This window comes from Centrocercus urophasianus, unplaced genomic scaffold (assembly GCF_019232065.1).
Source record: "Centrocercus urophasianus isolate 14NV4802_14NV808 unplaced genomic scaffold, USGS_Curo_1.0 seq_11, whole genome shotgun sequence".
Classification (NCBI taxonomy): Eukaryota; Metazoa; Chordata; class Aves; order Galliformes; family Phasianidae; genus Centrocercus; species Centrocercus urophasianus.
In genome coordinates, this window is record NW_024884253.1 from 3,295,792 (window position 1) to 3,310,900 (window position 15,109).

General features: G+C 39.0%; 1 protein-coding gene across 5 annotated transcripts in view; it reads left to right on the forward strand.

Annotated features, from left to right (window-relative positions):
• The window catches only part of TRAPPC9 (trafficking protein particle complex subunit 9), a 475,345-nt gene that overhangs the window by 91,064 nt on the left and 369,172 nt on the right, over nucleotides 1-15,109 (forward strand). The window lies entirely within an intron of this gene.

Here is a 15,109-nt window from a genome sequence, read left to right on the forward strand (position 1 = left end):
CTGTCAGAATTTAGCTCTGTGCTTAGCAATGTTTGGCCTATCATGACTTTGACCTGGAAGCAAACATAGGCTTTGCAGTTTTTAATTGCTCACCTGAAATCTGAATTTTCTTTCTTCCCGGTGAGGTTACTTAGAGTTGCATTTGATTGATAAACAGATGATTCTGTTAATTTGTAAATGTTTCTTCCTTTGGGCCATTAGTACTACTAACTTACTATTTAGTTTTTCACTACAAAAAGGATGTTGACAGTATATGACATGATTAAAAAAAGCCCTGCTAGTAAAGGCTTTCTTTGTATTTTATCACATAGAAGGTACTTCCCAGTTACTTATAAAAATAAATCAGAGTGACTGAGAAAACAGTTTGGAGTTCAAGCTTAATGAAATGTTCACCTTTAGTTTTCAAATTCGGAAGTTCGTGTAAATATTTCTATTTTGCAGAACACTTGAGATGGAGGCAAGCAAGGGGAGTATTATTGTGTAAAGGGAATAAAAATCCAGAAATTCACAATTTCAGCATACCAGGTGAATTGAAAAAGCTTTTTGTTGCACTTCATGACTGTTCAACAGCAGTCCTGGCAATCCACGTGATGTTGTTGCAAGGGTGCTGGAGACCTGTAAAGCAAGAACGTGTTCTTTAAGCATTACATGGCAAAAGAGTCTGTTGGGAATGCATGTGCTTGATTCAATTGTTAGGTTTACGAAATACATCTTGAATTACTTATTTTGCATTTTGTAATTAAAGGGCCTTGCAGGTAGCCAAAACTGCGTTCAACAGAGAACACGCATTCTGATAACCTTGAAGGTTCCTTGCTGGTTAGCGTTACTTATGTATTGAGCCTGGTTTATGACTGTTGTACAGCTCATGTTTTATGCCTGAATTGAACAATTTATAGTGTCGCCATCCCTTCTAGAACTGCTTTAATCACTAAGACTGCATTTTTTGTGAATTATGCTTACAAGAGAATCAACAGGCAAAATAAAACTCAGGGTGTTTAAGAAGGCCACAGAGCAAAACTCTGAAGGAAGTCTATGCCATTACATATCTAATTACTTGAATTATAGCATTCTGGTAACTTACTTGCAAGCAGGTCTTCATGAGAGGAAAGATGTGATTTATATTTTTCCAAAATTTGAAAAACAGGATTAATGTGGATGGGGAGAGAGAATGCCACAATAGAGTAGCACCATCTATATGTCTGTAGAGTGATTTACTGTTATGGTTAGTTCTGTTTTAACAGATCTCTATTTCTGTAACTTGCATTTATGTTTATCATGTTGTTAGAAATAAAAATGTTATCTTGGGTTGTCCCTGTCAGGTCACCAGAAATCAGTCATTTGATGTACCTGGATTAAAAATGTCTGTGTAGTTCAGAATCTCGCGGAAATATTTTTAGTTTCAACAAACTACCCACATAATTACATCTCTGTGTTTGTTGGCCAAGTGGCCAGAAGAAATTCTGACTGAGTAGGTTTGTCTATTTGCATGATTGCATTACCTTTGACTACTAGTCATTGTGTGATAAGATGTTGTATCCAGCTGCCAACTATTTCTGTTTATTACTTCTTACTTCTCTTCACATCTTTTATTTGGCAGAGTTGTTCAGATGAAAAGCCAAAATAAAACAAAAACCAGTGGCTTAAAATTACAGTCAGATGAATTCCGAATTAAAATACCAGTTAGTTATTGTAGACAATGAATCTGCCATTTAGAAATGCAGTGAGGATGTGTCCAGGCTGGGTTCTGAGGCCTTTGCTGTGTTTTTGTTTTCATCTTGGTTGACTTCAGGCTGGATACCTTTCAGAATAAGTTAATATGTGTTTGTTGCCAAATGTAAAGGCTTTTGCTCAGTGGGTACATAGTTGTCTAAAATGTAGCAAGCTGGGATACATAAAAGAGAGATGGTCCAAGATTCACTTTGAACCTGAATCTCAAAATATTGCATATTTATGAATCTGTCTGAATACCCTGAACCTTCCTCAGAAGGTACTTCAGCTTCTCTTTGTTGCTGCAGAGCAATTCAGTGTGTGACCTGTTGCTTTTGTCCTGCACAGTGCCATTTGGGACAAGGACTGGATTTTAAGGTTTGTGTTATAATAGCCAGTTAACGTGGTTTGACAAGGTGATAAGCAAGTGGGGAACGTCTGAGTTACGAAACAAGAACTTAGAGAAATTGGATATGCTGTGAATATGATCTGATATCATTAATTCATGATTTAGCGATGGATGATTGTTGTGAATATTCAGGAATAATAGTCGTTTTTCAGCCACGTGTGCTGTGTGTTAGCCAGTCTTCAGGTAAATTTTTGCAAAGGAATAAGGATATAAAATCAGTATTTCTCACGTTGCTGTTTCTTGAATGTCCTTGTTATAAGTCCTGATGCTTAAATCTTCCTCCTTTTTGCTTCAATACAGAATGTTGCCAGTATGCACTTGAACTTCTTAGCAATCTTCGTTTTCAGTTTTGCTGCAGGCTGTCTTCTAATGCACCAGTCACAAGCTGCTGGAAATGAGCGTTATAACGATCTCATAAATTTAGTATAAAAATTCCTTTATGGTCTCATCATAAAGCTTGCTTACACCCTCAAGCTGCGAAGAATATCACAGTATAATATTATGTTCAGATGTACTCTCTTTTTACTGTTAACTGCTGAGTAATTTGGTAAGCACTGTCCTAAAATCCTTGGTCATTCCAGTGTGTGTCTGTACTGCAGGATGAGTGCTTAGCTCTGCATAGCTGTGGTTACACTGCTAGGTGAAATAGTCTGGTTTAAAGAACTGCTGTGTTCCTTTACTATCAGTGAATGGTATGAAATGTTAAAGTATTATATGTAGAACTAATCTAATTGAATACAATGTCTGTAGTGTCTCTTATCAGGTTTAGTCAGTATGTATTAAAATAAGGTACAGGACTTGATTGGATTTTTCCATGCAGTTCTCAGGTGATGCTCTTGAAACTATGAAAGTATCAAAGTGTGCTGTTAATTGAGATGCAGTTTATGTTGCTGATGCTTTAAGCTCAAAATCATTTCACATATGTACCTTGAATCTATTTTAAGTTTAACCTATAAATAGAACATGTAAATCTTAGATTTTTGTAGCAGTTCTAGACTGTGAAGTTAGTGGGGATGTTGAATCTGCAGAGCGCTCTTGATATTTAGATTCCTTCTTTTTAGTTACCTAAGGGTTGTTAAGCACTGGAATAGGCTCCCCAGGGAGGTGGTTGAGTCACCAACCCTGGATGTGTTTAAAAACCATTTGGATGTGGTGCTCAGGGACGTGATTTAGCGGAGGGTTGTTAGACTTAGGGTAGTGTGGTTAGGTTGTAGTTGGACTCAATGATCTTTAAGGTCTTTTCCAACCTGAGCAATTCTTTGATTCCAAATGTGAATTTACCAATGGGATCTTAGAAACAAAAGTATAATACCAGTTAGGCATTCTACTTCAGTGTTGTCCCACTTTGGAATTCAGTACTGTGTGTGTAAATCTTGTGGTTTTGAGTCCTCTATTGATATTACAACATCAGGTCTTAGAAACTCACAACTGCAATATTTTTCTTTTCAATAAATTTAAAACTAATGAAAGAGACAATAACAATGTGAAACAAGGCTCTTTGACTTCCCAAGTTGATTTCTATTAGCTTTTTTTTTTTTATTATTGGTTAATTGAAATTTGTGAGCTAGGTGTGAGAAAACAAGTCTTTCTTTCAACATTTCTTGAAGTCTACTCAGTAAAGACCCATGAGCCAAATCAACATTTCCCAGCTCAGCAATGTGGTTTTTGTTGCCTTTTTGGCTGAGGGTAGATTTGTTCTGCAAAAATGACAGGAATTTGATCTCTTGATCATTGGAACGTGGCTTGCAAAAGCTTATTATGATCTGAAATTGGATTAAAACCTGCAGTTTTTGCATAGACTGGTTCTAATGGCTTTTAACTTTCTTTCCCTCCCCAGTTTGGCAACATTCCTTTAAGTGCTTTTAGGATTCTATAAACAGTTGAGTATTCAGCACTATTTCTGCTTACTAGCTATATTCTTCTGTGCACTGTTGCATCTAAAGATGCACACTCTGAAGCCCTAGAGAGGACTGTACTTCAGAACATGAAGTGTTCTACAAACAATATTCTCTGGAGCCATGGGAAAAAAAAAGAAATGCTGCTTCCCCTAGATTTGAGTAAACTCAATTCATTCGTATCACCTGGTATTTTACATTCAGTTCTACTGCAGTAGCAGAAATTTCAATTCGGAATGTTTTATGACTTTGAGTACTTCCTTTTCTTCCATCTTGTTTGACATGAAAGAAGCATCATTTAAATTTTGTGTTGTAATGATATGAAAGTTTTGGATAGATTCACTGTGTGCCTGTCAAAAGCACCACTTTCTCCAGACTTTGATTAATTGTCACTCAGTAGCAAGGGGTGCTAGCCTACCTAAATCCAAACAAGTTTCCCATCAAGGACAGTTGCAGCAGATACAGCCTACTGCATAAACCATACTTTCTGTCGTTCCCTCTTGTCTGAAGATCAACAGTGAAAAATTAAAGTTGACATCAACAGAATGAAAAAAGCTTACGTGAACAGTAACAGACCCTACAGTCATGAAAACTTTGCCCATGGGGTGATATTGCCATAGTTTGCCTTGGTGCTCAACCACAAAAATATTATGCTGCTATAGTTAGCGTCTGTTAGCATCTCTTGAAATTAATGATTTGTGGTGGTTTTATCCTCTCTTGCCAGTCATTAATATATGGTCAGTGTCCAGCAGCAGCAGACATCGTTTGTGTATATCTGTTTTTATCTCACTTTTTTTTGTGAGATGTTCTAGTGCTGTTACGTTGGAAATAATCAAGAGGTGTGGCAGTTGTCCTCTACATAAGCTCAGTCAAACAAGGTTCTAGACAGAGTGAGCTCTAGTATGTTTAGAGAAAAAAATGGCAGGCAATATTTAAAAGATCTGTTTTCACCCAAGTACAGAAAATCTTGTTCTGTAATACAAGAGTTTTTCCAGAACGAGTCATCTGAGAATGTAGAAGAGACTTGTAGTCTATTTGAAGTGGTGATGCTTTCAAGCATTTGAAACCTGGGCTTCAATTATAAGTGTTTTTTGGAAGTTCTGAATAGTATATCAAATTTATGGCTAAAGGTATTTGCGTGCCTTATCCTCACAAAAATTTATACAGTATTTTTCTGCATTAAATTTGAGGTATTGACAAAGCTGTGCTCATTTTCACAAGACTTGTCATTATAGTTTCTAGAATTCTGACTGAAGCAGAAGTGTGGAATTGGCTGGGAGGAAGACAGCTGCTATGGTGGGAAAATGTGGTGACAGAAGATGAAATGGGGGGAAAAAAAAATAAATAGAGCTGGGGAGACCAAAGGAGAGGGCAGCTCTGATCAGAACTGTGAAGGTTCTCCAGTGCCTAAATAATTTAGCCTGATACCCAGTGAAGCTGTTGATATGCTTTTAAAAGTATAGTGAAAATTTTAATTCAGCCTGTTAAAAGTGTGAAATTAAATGTGCTGCGTGCCATATCCTGTCTTGTTACAGTTACTTGTAAGCTACTTCAACAGTATTGCTGATCTTGACAATGATGGTAAGGTAATGCCGTTCACAGGGCTTTATCAGAGGGGATTTGAGTAAATTCTTCAGATCATAGAAGAAAACGTTATACAAAATGAGGATAGTGTTTCAATGGAATGTGCTTTTTTTGGTTTGTTTGTTTTTTGTTTTTTTTACCTCAGACAGCTGGAGAAAGGCTGGAAATCTATGGCTCCTTATGAAATGTGTCCTGGAGCCCTGAGGGAATTGGTTGATATAGTAGCCAAGCTACTCTGGATGATATTTGAAAAGTCACGCTGGTCAGACAAAGTCCTGGGTGACTGGAAAAAAGGCAAAATAGCAGCCATTTTAAGAAAGGTCGAAAGAATGACCAAGGAAACTACTGTCCTTGTCAGCCCCATCTCTGTGCTGGGAAAGATCATGGAGCAGATCCTCCTGCAAGCTATCTTAAGGCAGGTGGAAGAGAGGGAGATCATAAAGGAGAACCAGCATGGCTTCACTAAGGGTCCTGTCTGCCCAACCTTGTTGCTTTTTATGATGGCATAATTGCATCAGTGGAAAAGGGAATAGCTACTAATGTCATCCATCCGGACTTCAGTAAGGCATTTGACATGGTACTCCATAACATCCTTCTCTCCAAATTGGAGAGATGTGGATATGGTGGGTAGACTGTTTGATGGACAAGGAGTTGGCTCTGAGATTGTACCCGGAGAATGATGGTCAGTGGCTCACTGTCTGGGTGGAGATCAGGGACAAGTGCCCTTCAGGGGTCAGTACTGGGACCAGTGCTCTGTAATACCTTCATCAGTGACACTGACTGTGGGACTGAGTGCACTCTCAGTAAGTTTGCAGATGACACCAAGCTATGTGATGTGATCAATATGCCCAAGGGATGGGATGGTGGGCTGGGATCAAGAAAACCTCACAAGGTTCAACAAATCCAAGTGTAAGTACTTTTGCTGGGATCCTTCCTATGAGGACAGCTGAGAGAGCTGTGGCTTCTCAGCACAGAGAAAAAAAGACTCTAGGGAGGTCTGGGGGCTGCCTTTCAGCATCTGAAGGGTGGCAGCATGAAAGAAGGGGACAGGCTCTTTAGCAGGGTCTATGGTGATAAGGGTAATGATTTCAAACTGAAGGAGGGGAGATTGGATATAAGGAAAAGTGTTTTTTACAGTAAAAGTGGTGAAGCATTGACACAGGTTGCCCGGAGAGGTGGTGGATGCCCCATCCCTGGAGACACTGAAGGTTACTCTGGACATGGCTCTGAGAGCCCTGATCCTAGCTGTAGGTGTTCCTGTTCATTGCAGGGGAGTTGGTCTAGATGATCTTCAAAAGTCCCTTTCAACTCAGAAGATTCTGTCATTCTCTGAAGTAGAAAGTATTTTATGGAATTGGGTTATTCTTTTATGTAAAGCAAAATTTGGAATATAAGGAAAAGATGGAATGATGCTTTTTATTTCATTTTGAAACTGCTTCTACTTCATCTGTTTTAAAATCCTATCGCTACTTAGTATAACACCAATGTGCCTGCATATCCCTGTGCTCTGTTTAGTAGCTTTGTGTTCAGCTGTCAGTTGTTCTGTGTAAGTTCAGTAAAATTCGTGACAGCTTTTTCATTTTTAGGAAGTGATTCAAATCAATCCTTTTAAATGTACTGTAATACAGTTAGTATTCTAAGGACTAACGAACAATTTTTGTTAGTCCATAATTAAACTTATGCAGTTCTGTAGGTACCTTAATAGCACTGAGGACCTTCTCTGTAATTCGCTAGCTTGCTGTTCACCTACAGTTTAATTCACTCTTTTCTTCCAACATTTCTGTTCTTAACACCTTATAGCTTTGGTTTATAATTCTGTGATCAAATCTCTTCACCCTTGTCCTCATTGCTGTTACTTTATAGCTTTAGAGCCTAGTAAATAACATAGTAGTGAAATCACTTATGTACCAAATAAATACTATCCTTATCTTGTTTACTTCTTTCAATCTGTCGTCTTGTTTTGCCCTTAAAATAGGGTCAACTTCATTGTGACAACAGTTCTACCTAAAGAAAACGATTTTTCCAAGTGATTTAGTCAGAAATGTAAGTTTATATGCGGCATCATGAGCACGTGTTGTGTTTTCTGTCACTTAGATCCTAATAACGATGTTCTATTACTGTTATAAATCTTCCCTTGGAACAACAACAAGCAGTGTACCTAAAAGTCATTCTAATGTGTTAGACTTGACAAAATGAGCTTGTTTAGCATAAACATGGTGTGTTCTTTGCAAAATTAGTTTGTGAGAGAGAAGGCATGCTCTCCAAATCACGGCAACTGAAACAATTGCTGAATGCATTACATTTCCAGAGCAAGGTTAAGTTCTGGTTTTGTTTGCTCAGCACTGCCCCTCTGCTCCCTGTGGGGAGCTGCAGCTGCCATCAGGCCTCCCCTCAGCCTGCTTCGCTCTAGGCTGAGCAAATCAAGGGCCCTCAGCTGTTCCTCATACATCTTGCTCTGTTGACCCTTCTCCATCTTCGTTGGAAGCTCCCTAATAGTTTTATGTCCTCTTTATATTACGGCTCCCAGAGCTGTGCCCAGTACTTGACATGAGGCTGCACCCATGCAGGACAGAGTAGGACAGTCCTGTCCCTTGCCCACTTAGCTGTATGATGTGGTGATGCTGCCTTACAGCTGGCTGAGTATGTGCCAACAGTGTGGGCAAGTGTTCAAGAAGACCAGTGGTATCCTGGCCTGGATCAGAAATAGCATTGCAGCAGGACTAAGAAAGGGATTGTGCACTTGTACGTGGCGATTGTGAGACTGCACCCAAATACTGCCTTTGGGTTTGGGCTCTTCGTTACCAGAAGGACATTGAGTTGCTTGGGTATGTGCAGAGGATTGCAACAATGCTGCTGGAGGGACTGGAAAACAAGACTTATGAGGAGCAACTGAGGGAATTGGGATTAAGGGAATCTGGAGCAGAGGAGAGGTTGAGAGGAGACCTGATTGCCCTCATCAGCTACTTGAATGAAGGGTGTAGCCAGCTGGGTGTCATTCTCTTTTGTGGAACACAAAGAAAGGCCTGAAATTGCACCAGGGAATGTTTAGTTTGTGTGTTTGGAAGGATTTCTTCATGGAAAGGGTGGTGTTAGACATTGGAAGAGCCTGCCCAGGGAAGTGGTGGAGACTCCTTCCCTAGAGGTGTTCAGGCGATGTGAGGATGTGATTCTCGTGGGTGTGGTTTATGACAGGACTTGGTAGGCAAGGTTTGCTAGATGATCTTGAAGTTCTTTTCCAGCCAGATGATTCTGTGACACTCTTAGTGCTGTGCAGAATTTGTGATCTCATCATCTGGCTTTACGCTGAAGCGTGCCTGTTTAGACTTCCATTAATCACTAGTGGTGTGGCAAGCAGCATCTGCATCCTATTAGTTTTGTAGCTGCTGCTGCCGTTGCCTTTTATTCATGCTTCTTGTGCGTAGCTTATTGCCATATACACTCAGCCTGTTTGATTTTAAGGAAGAACAAGTGGAGAATAATGCATGATTTTAGGTTCTTTTTTCTCTCTTTGGGTTTTCTGTTATGATCACTAAAACTCATGAAATGGTCAAATTGAAAAGGTAGTTATCCAGAAATTTGCTGCTTGAGTTTGTTTAAACCTGGTTAGATTGTTATTCAAATATTGCTCATCTAGCAGATGATAGTCTTTTTTTTTTGTGAAATATTTGGATCTTTTTTGAGGTTCCATAACTGTCATCAATTTAATTTTTGATATATGAGCCACAGTAACACAGTACGTTGACAAATAATGAATAATGTCTTTTTTGAAGGCTGAGTTAAAGATTGTGCAGGTTTTTTTTAGCAACCTAACTTCTTTTTTTTTTTTTTAAAATAGATCAGTTCTTTTTTTTCTCTATTTGTGAATAAATAAATGTGCAGGCAGTTTCAGTTCCTTCAGTTTTGAAATAGCATTCTTCCTGAAATTGTCTTAACTTCTCCATCACGTGTACTGATCATATTTATCCATGGAAGTCTGTTCTGTTTCTTGAGCAGATAACCAAAGCAGTTAAAGTTGCGCCTTAAGGGAAAAGTAGCAACTTCTTTTCTGCTTTGTTTTATTTTATTTTATTTTATTTTTGTTTAGCTGATAGTGGCTGTCGAAATAGCTGTCTCACCCAGGAGTATAAGGAAGGGAATGAAATTTAGTAATTTATCATTGTAGGAACTTAAAACGAGTAGGTCAAGCGCTGTAGTTTTCTGCAGAAGAAATTGGAAACACAATGTGATAGCTGTAATTGATGCTAAGTCATTTGTTAAAGGGCACATCTGAATTTCCTTTACCAATTCCGTTTCACCTAGGGAAATGACTGTATAATCATCACAGCAAGATCTGCGTTTACTGCTTATGGGGCAAAAAAGGATTTAAATGTCATACTTTGCAGTTTTTCAGTAAGGTAGTTAGGATTAATGTTCTTATTGTGGGCTTACGTAAGTGAATTCCAATTTGTTTTATTTGTTTATTTTAGGCTTTCCTCTGCTATCAGTGGAAACAGTCATAAAACCAATAAACCCCAAGTTTTAATGCAGTTGTATCTTAGTGTGCTATAAAAAATAGAGCAGGCTTATAACTCGTATTGTTAGCTGTTTAATGAAATTGATTTCCATACACTGTCATTAAACTATTGTTCTTGTATATTGGAATGATTGATGGTATAAGAGAGGAGAGAGTGAATGAAAAAAATACACAAAGAGGTGAAAATGCAGGGATTTTGTGATGCTGTTGTTTTTTTTCTAGGATCTAGCTGTGTTGTTGTTTTTTTTTTTTTTCTGTTCACCACTATTGGAACTAATTTTCTGTAAGTAGGTGTGAACCAATGGTTTTATGAATTTCTGATTTACTCAGATTGAATAGAATAAAAATCTTGTTCTCTGTTGGTAGAACATAGAGAGGAATAGCATGACTACTGTTGTGGCAAAATTACTCCTTTGCACTGGTGAATGTTGCTTGTGCCTGAAATAGTTTTATGCCAGTTGACTTAGTAGTCAAGTAGTAGTTTGATGTATTTGTACGTATGTTACTGTTAGCTGACCTGGATGTGCATTGATTGTCTGTAGCCCTTAAGCCATGTGTGATACATCGTTCTCTGCAGTTATGTTTTTAGAAGTGCAGGAATCACAATGACTAGCTCATTTCAAACTTGGGGCTCTTTGTGCTTGTATGTAATATAACTGTATGTTAAAACCTTCTGGTTTAGCTGAAATAGGACTCAACAACAGGAAAATGCAAATGACAAGAAGCAATTAAAATGCACACTTTTTAATGAAGTGATGCTCAAGAATGAAGAGGTCTCTAAATAACTTGGTGATGGTAGCTGTTTTATGTGTTATTGTTTACAGTCAGTAATGTGATATCTTTATAAAATGACAAGCAAGCTGAGCAGCACATTTCGAGTACTCTGTGAGTAACTTATTAGGGTTAGAGCATTATCTACAACTCCAATCAGTTAGTCATTTATGCAAATGAAAGTACTGGACAGGTTTAAATTACTGTTGCTGAAGGCTGACTGTCCAGAACAAGAAGTGATTTGGCTGAGATTGCACGAGGTCTGCATTTAGGACTACTTCCATTGTAACCATAAAGTGTTCCTCACCATGGCTTTGGTCAGAAACAGCTGATGTAAGCCTCTTTCTTAAGAGCTAAAAAGAAAGTCTAAAATCCCACTTTCTTCACTGGTGAAGAAATTTAACATAGTATTTTCTCTGCTCAGCATCTTTTTTTTTTTTCCTCCAAAAGCTGTTTCTAGATTTTGCCCCTGCCCAATTCTTAGTTCCTATGAGTAATTAACCATCTGCTTATTTTTGCTCCTTCCTTGTTAATTTCCGTTGCGTTTTAATGTATTCTTCTGCCTCTTGGTTGGATGCTTCATGCAGTCCTGTGGTCAAATCAAACTTTCTCCCTCAGTTTGTTTGGACACATGGCAACCACCTATGGACTGTATTGCTATTTCCTGTCCCAGTCTGGAAAAGGGATGCAGTAGCTGTAACCAAATTGAAACATAAAAAGGTGAACTGTTATAAGGATGGATTAGAGCAGCTAGATAGCCTTGGCTGGAAACTTCCTACTGATGATCCATCTAATATGATCATGGTAAATTTGTCTCCAAGATGCCAACACAAAGCCAAGAATTTTGAGCTGGAACATGCGTTTTTGGAAGTAATCCAATTTTGGTAAAATATTTTGGTGTCAGAATACTTTATGGATAGTTACAGCAGTTTTTTTCAGTTATTATATAACTGTGTCATTCATCTTACCACCAGGTTTGATTTGTCCACATTCACTTTCCAGCACTATGCTTGGAAGCAAGGAAAGGGCTTCCTGTCCTTGGCATCCTTTCTCTACTTGCTGTCAGTGAGCTCACGTGAGACCAATTATTTCTTAGAGTTCTTTTCAACTTTTTCATACAACACAGATGTTGTATTCAGAAAGAGGGAGAACTTCACTATTTCAGCACTGTTACACAACTTGGTCGTAATTTTCCAAAAAGGACTATTTTTGCTATTTGAATTCCATCTCTGTAAAGTGATGAAAACAGTTTTATAAAGTGTAATTGGTTTTTCACTGTTACAATTTTGAAACTAACCTTTTGAGTTCCTCTTGTGTTGACACTGTCGCACCATTATATGGCGTAATTTCATTCTGATGATTTTTCTACTACAGAAGGAGTAGAATGATTTGGTTATTGCAACTGTTCTTCGTACTTAATATTCAGGTGTGAGCTGTTATCCCTGTGTAGAGGGAATGAAATTGGATCTGTTAGCTGATAGTTAGATTTTTAACTGGAATAATAATAAATACACAATTGTATTATCATGTCTTGTTCCACTTAATTCAGTGAGCGTTGCTTGGAGTGTTTGTGCAGCTAGAAAAAGAAAAAAACTGTCCCCATATCTGAGCCATCAGAGCCCCACATTTAAGTGAATAATAAATTTGACTGTGATTTCTGTGGAGGAAAAAAAAAAAGAAAAGGCAACCAATGGCCTCCAAACCAAAACCTATCTCTCAGAAGTTGGTGAAGTGGCAGCTCTGCTTACCTTATCTTATCTCCTTTGGGAAATCAGTTGCTTTGAAAAGCCCCTGCTGTGAAAGCCAGCTCCGGTGGGCATGTGAGTCACGGTGAAATAAGAAGCCATATAACCAGTGGGGGCTGTTTCTCACAGTTGCCTGGGAGCATTTTTTCAGTGTGTATTTTTCAAGGCATTTGAATTTAAAAGCATGACAAAGAGAATATGAACATGCTGGTTTTATATACTATGTCTAGCCCAGGGGGGGGCCTTTTTTTCTCTGAAAACTAAAGGATGGTGACATAACTGTGTGCAAAACAAGACACAGCATCAGCCTGCACTGTGTGGTGCCAGGCTGAGTCCTCCTGGGTTTCATGTATGTCACACTTGGCTCTCCTGGCATGGCAGTGGTTGTGTGTGCTGAGTCTCCCCTGGAACAGTAAGAGAGATTGGATATTTATATTCTGTGAAGTTTATATAAACTTCTAGGTGGTACTGACTGAAAGAGGAGAACTCCAGACATCAGCTTGTTTTTCTCACAAGGTAAAAATATCACCTTCTGCATTCTGGGCAAAATGTGCACATCCTTCTCTAACCTCTGTTATTGTGATATCCAGTTCCATCCAGTGAAAATATACAGGAATTTATATCAGAAGGACCTGATAGCAGTTACCTGAAATAGTTTGTTCATCACAACAGGGAAGATCTCTCCTAGTTGCTGCTGTCCAATGATGGAAGTTGAAGCCCTTGTTCCTGTACTGGTGGATGCTTCCCCTGCTCACATGGAAGAGCCATGGCCTTGTCAGTGATGTTGGAGCATCCACTTTTGTATCTACACGTTCCTTTTATTTCAGAGATGCATGCTACTGCCTTGTACTTTCTGTGGATGTTTTCCTTCTCTGCAGCACTATGGTGCATCAAGCCATTTCTGGAATTGCATGTGCTGGATAGGTTAATATTTTCATAATTGAACTTAGAAGCCTTTTTTGCCTTATATTTTCTGCTCATTGAAGTACTTTGCCATGAACAAAATCCTGGCTTTCTTTTTTCAGGAATCTTGCCATCTGTTGAGTATCTTGTACTACCCTAATGTGTGAAAGTTAGATTCAACTCCTGTTCTCATTTCCTTGCTTGTTCAGCTTATAGGCTTTTCATCTTAATCAAGAAGAAAATCAAACTGTATGAACATTAGAATTTTTAAGGATATAAGATAATATCAAATGAGAATAGATGTTGGTCAATAATTGAGATTGTAGTACATTTTCATTATATATCTTAATTGTTGGTTTTCTTTCTGGGTTCAACAAAATATCCCTGTTTCCTTCTGCCTTCCCCCTCCCCACCCCCCCCCCCCAAAAAAAAAAAAAAAAAGTGGACAGTGTGTACATGCCTACACTACAACATAATGAAGTTTGGGGTTCAAAATTCAATTTTTCTCATGTGTTTGAATATACTCACTGATAGCTGACAGTCACCCAATTAGTGGGTGTGCACAAAATTACTGCTAGGTGAACCAGCTTCTTTTAAGTCTTCAGATGGACAAGTGTTGCCTTTAATACTGAACATTTTTTTTCCTGGTTGATGGAACACAGGTATAAAACATCTGATTTGGTGAACGTAATGCATTCCCAAGCACAAATACAAGCTGGGTGGAGAATGGCATGAGAGCAGCCCTGAGAAGAAGGATTTGGGGGTGTCAGTAGATGAAAGTCTCACCATGAGCGGACGATGTGTGCTTGCGGCCCAGAAGGCCAGCTGTATCATGGGTAGCATCATGAGAACCATGACCAGCAGGTTGGGGGAGGTGATTCTGCCCCTCTACTCTGCTCTTGTGAGACCTCACCTGGAGTACTGTGTCCAGTTCTGGGACCCCCAACAGAAGAAGGACATGGAGCTGTTGGAATGGGTCCTGAGGAGAGCTATGAAGATGATCAGAGGGCTGGAGTACCTCCCCTACAAGAATGGACTTGAGAGAGCTGGGGATCTTCAGCCTGGAGAAGAGAGGGCTCTAGGGAGACCTTATAGCAGCCTTCCAGTATCTAAAGCAGGCCTGCAGGAAAGCTGGGGAGGGACTTTTTAGAAGGGCAGGTAGGAACAGAACGAGGAGAATTGATTTTAAACTGGAGGATGGTAGATCTAGACTAGATATTAGGAAGAAATTCTTTACTGAGGGTGGTGGGACACTGGAACAGGTTACCCAGAGAGGTTTTAAATGTTCCCTCCCTGGAAGCATTGAAGGCCAGGCTGGATGGGGCTTTGAGCAACCTGGTTTAGGGGGAGGTGTCTCTGCTTATAGCAGGGGGTTGGAACCAGATGATCTTAAAGGTCCCATCCAACCCAAAGCATTTGGTGATTCTATGGTTCTTACCAGGCTCAAGGTCCTGCAAGAAGGATCAAAAAGTAAAAGCTTACTGGAATTCACACACAGTCACAGTTACTTTTGGAAGCAGAAACCTTCATTAGGAAAATGCTGTTTGTAAACTTGCTCTCTGAGTCAAACTAAGTGTTTTTT